We start from the raw sequence: 4,390 nt of genomic DNA, 5'->3' as shown, positions 1-4,390 counted from the left end.
TGTTATAGTTGCAGCTATATGATAAAAGGAGCACAAGAGTCTTCTGAGTCTAGTTCCAAATTATTAAAGAGAGAATCTGATGTATGCTCTTCCAGCTCTGTGCTGGCTGATCTTTGCTTTAGTCAGTTATTTAAGTCCCATGGTTTAAGGACTATTTGTGTGTGTGTGGCGTGGGGGAAAGGGTATGGAGGTATTGGCTTAAAGAAAATAAAGATACTGATTCATGAGCTAAAACCAGGTATCAACTTTAAGGAATTCAAACATGTCATTTTGTGAAGTCTACGTTAAGTGACCCACCCACTCAATACTTGGGCCTACAACTTTTCACACCTCCACTTTTTAACCATCTGAATTGGGTAAATTACACAGTGAAGATCTTTTATTGTTGTTTGGTGTCATTGAGTCGGTACCAACTCAGCGACCTTATGCACAGCAGAACAAAACACTGCCCAATCCTGGGCCAACCTCACTAATGTTGCCACGCTTGAGTCCATTGGTGCTACCACTTGGCCTATCCATCTCATTGGGGTCTTCCTCTTTTTCTCTGACCCTCCACCTGACCAAACATGATATCCTTCTCCAGCAACTGGTCCCTCCTGACAGTATGTCCAAAGTCTGAGAGACGAAGTTTGACCATCCCGGCCTCCAAGGAGCACTCTGTCTGTACTTCTTCCAAAACGGATCTATTGGGTTTTTTGGCAGCCCATGGCAGTTTCAATAACACTTTAAAGCTATTGTGATTGCTGAATTGTTCTTTATGGATCCATCAAGCTGATGCATACCTAGTGCTTTGAGCGAAAAGAAACATGAATTTCCCTTATTTGCTGATTTTTTTTTTTAAGACAAAGTTCATGGTCCTGAATTTAAAATAAAAATTTAATAAAATTTAAAAATTACTAGTAGAAAAAGTATGAATGTATTTTGAGCAGCAACTGGCACATAGTTATTCAATGAAGGTTTGTTGTTGCTCGGTGCCGTTGATTCGGTTCTGACTCATAGTTGTCCGATGCACAACAGAATGAATCACTACCTGGTCCTGTGCCATCCTCACAATCTTTAAGCTTGAGCCCATTGCTGCTGCTACTGTATAAATACATCTTGTTGTGGTTCTTCCTTTTTCTCAGACTTCCTCTTTGCCAGGGACTGGACCTTCTTCAGGTCCCTCCTGACATGTCTGAAGTATGAGAGTGTTGCCATCCTGAATTCTAAGGAGCATTTGGCTGTTCTTCTGGCAGTCCATTGTTGTGAAGTGGCGTTGAGTCAGTTCCGAACCATAGTGACCCTGTGTATAGGGTTTCCAAGGAGCAGCTGGTGAGTTTGAACCACTGACCTTGCGTTCAAACAGCTTTGCAGTCTGGCGCATTAACCCACAGCACCACAGGACTTCCTTCAATATTCTCCTCCAACATTACAACTCAAATGCATCAATTCTTCTATGGTTTGCCTTATTTATTGTACAACTTTCACATGCATATGAGGCAACTGAAAATACCAGGGTCAGATCAAGTGCACTTTAGTCCTCAAACTGATATCTTTGCTCTTCAGCACTCTAAATAGGTCATGTGCAGCAGATTTGCCTAAAATCATACATCGTTTGATTTCTTGACTGCTGTAGCCGTGAGTGTTGACTGGATTCAAGCAAAATGAAGTTTTTGACCATTTTAATCTTTTCACCATTTATCATGATGTTATTTACTGGCCCAGTTGTGAGGATTTTCCTTTTCTTTACATTGACATTCAATCCATACTGACAACTGTAGTCTTTGATCTTTATCAGTGTTTTAAGTCCTCTTTGTTTCCAGCAAAAAAGGTGGTATTATCTAATTATCACAGGTTGCTCCTGAATCTCCCTCAAATCCTGATGCCACATTCGTCACATAATCCAGTTTCTCAGATTATTTGCTCAGCATACAGATTGAATAAAAATGAAGAATACAATCCTGGTGCATACTTTTAGATTTTAAACCATTCAGTATCCCCTTGTTCTGTTCTAACAACTGCCTTTTTAGTCTATGTACAGATACCTCATGAGCACTATTAACATTCTTCACAGTGTTATCCATAATTTGTCATGATCTACACAGTCAAAAGCCTTTGCATAATCTATAATAAAGTACAAGCAAACATCTTCCTGGTATTGCTTGCAGCCAAGATCCATCTGACATCAGCAATGATATCCCTCATTCTATGTCCTTTTCTGAATCCAGCTTGAATTTCTGGCAGTTCCCTATTGATGTATTGTTGCAACCTTTTTAAATTATCTTCAGCAAAATTTTACTTGCATGTGATACTAATGATACTGTTCAATGATTTCTACATGTTGAGTTACCTCTTTGGAATGGGCACAAATATAAATCTCTTTGACAATTGGTTGGTTAAGTAACTATCTTCCAGATTTTTTGGCATAGATGAGTGCCTCCAGTGCAGCATCAGTTTGTTGAATGATTTCAATTTGTATTCCATTAATTCCTGGAAGCTTGGCTGGTTTTTGTTTTGTTTTTTTGCCTTTGTCTTCAGTGTAGCTGGACTTCTTCCTTTGGTACCATCATCGGTTCTTGACCATAGGCTACTTCTTGAAATGGTTGAACATTGATTTCTCTTTGCTACACTGACTCTGTGTATACCTTCCATATTCATTTGATATTCTCTACATTAGTCAGTATTTTGCCAATAGAATCCTTTTGTATTTCAAGGCAAGGCTTGAATTTTTTTTTAGTTCTTTTTGCTTGAAAAATGTTGAACGGCTGCCCTTCACTTTTGGTTTTCTAATGCCAGGTTTTTGCATATTTCATTATAATACTTAACTTTGTCTTCTCAAGTAGCCCTTTGAAATTTTCTGTTCAGCTCATTTACTTCAGCATTTCTTCCATTCACTTTAGCATATCTCTGCTGGAGAGCACGTTTCAGAGTCTTGTCTGACATCATTTTGGTCTTTTCTTTCATGTCTATTTAATGACCTTTTTCTTTTCCTATGTATGATGTTCTTGATGTCTCTTCAGGTCTTTTGTCATTTGTTTCTAATGCATCAAATCTGTTCTTGAAATGGTCTCTAAATTCAGGTGTTGTATGTTCAAGGTCCTATTTTGGCTCTCATGGACTTGTTTTGATTTTCTTCAACTTCAGTTTGAACTTGCATATGAGCAATTGATGATGATTTGAGCTTTCCCACTGTCTCTTCCCACAGATGTACTAAATTTGATTCTTGTGTGTACTCCATCTGGTGAAGTCCATGTGTATAGTAGCTTTTTATGTTTAAAAAAGGCATTTGCAATGAATTAAGCCATTGGTCTTACAAAATTCTATCATGCATTATTTCTATCACAAAGGCCATATTTTCCAACTGATCCTTCCTCTTTGTTTGCAACCTTTGCATTCCAAACCCAAGTAATTATCAATACATCTTAATTGCATGTTTGATCAATTTCAGACAAAGTTGTTAGAAGTTTTTAATTTCATCATCACTGGCTTTAGTGGTTGGTGTATAAATTGGAGTAATAATAGTAGTATTAAATGTTCTTCCTTATAAGTATATAAAGCCAGTGACTATTCCAAAATATACATTTGGTTTATAGCAAGAAGTCCTGGTGGCACAGTGAGTTAAGCTTCAAGCTGCTAACTGAAAAGCAGGCGGTTCTAACCCACCAGTAGCTCTGCAGGAAGAAGAAGACCGTCTGTTTCCATAATGATACGTAGCTTCAGAAGCTCCAGAGAACAGGTTTACTCTTTCCTATTGGATCACTACTGAGTAGAAATCCCCTTGACAGCAGTGGGAGTTTTTGTTATTTTAGTGTCACAGAGAACTTGAATTTTTGTTTTCTGGAAGGACATTTTAAAGCTAATTCATCACCAGTAAGTGCTGCCACTCTAAACAGATGCTTCCAAGGTGCATGACTGAAGCTATTCTTTGGCCATGGTTGGGGATATCAATAGCTGTATTTAAAATGTTCTACCCAAAATTATTTCAGCTATATTTTATGACATTGAACTCTGGAAATTCAGTAAAGGGTGATCTCTAAAATTAAAATAGATTCCGTTAAAAGCTTTCTGAGGGAAACTTTTTGTTTGCTTGAGATGAACTCATTAGAGGAGACAATCATAGGTTATCTCAGATTTGATCATTTGATTCCTAATCTATCACTTTCAAAGTATTAGGTCTATAAGAAATGTAAGATAGTAGTATTATAGGTCTTGCTATTAAGCCAAAAACCTAGCTGAGAACTGTGATATTTAGGGAACACTTAAGAGAATTCTCAATGCTTTAATTATTCTAAATAAAGTTAGACCATTTCTTGATCCATTCTAACTTGGATCAAGTTAGACCACTAGATAAATAATTAGATAACATTACTCTGAAACTTACAACAGAAATTCTTTGAGTTTTTTTTTTTTT

This window comes from Chrysochloris asiatica, unplaced genomic scaffold (assembly GCF_000296735.1).
Source record: "Chrysochloris asiatica unplaced genomic scaffold, ChrAsi1.0 scaffold00027, whole genome shotgun sequence".
Classification (NCBI taxonomy): domain Eukaryota; kingdom Metazoa; phylum Chordata; class Mammalia; order Afrosoricida; family Chrysochloridae; genus Chrysochloris; species Chrysochloris asiatica.
This window is presented reverse-complemented; position numbering follows the sequence as displayed.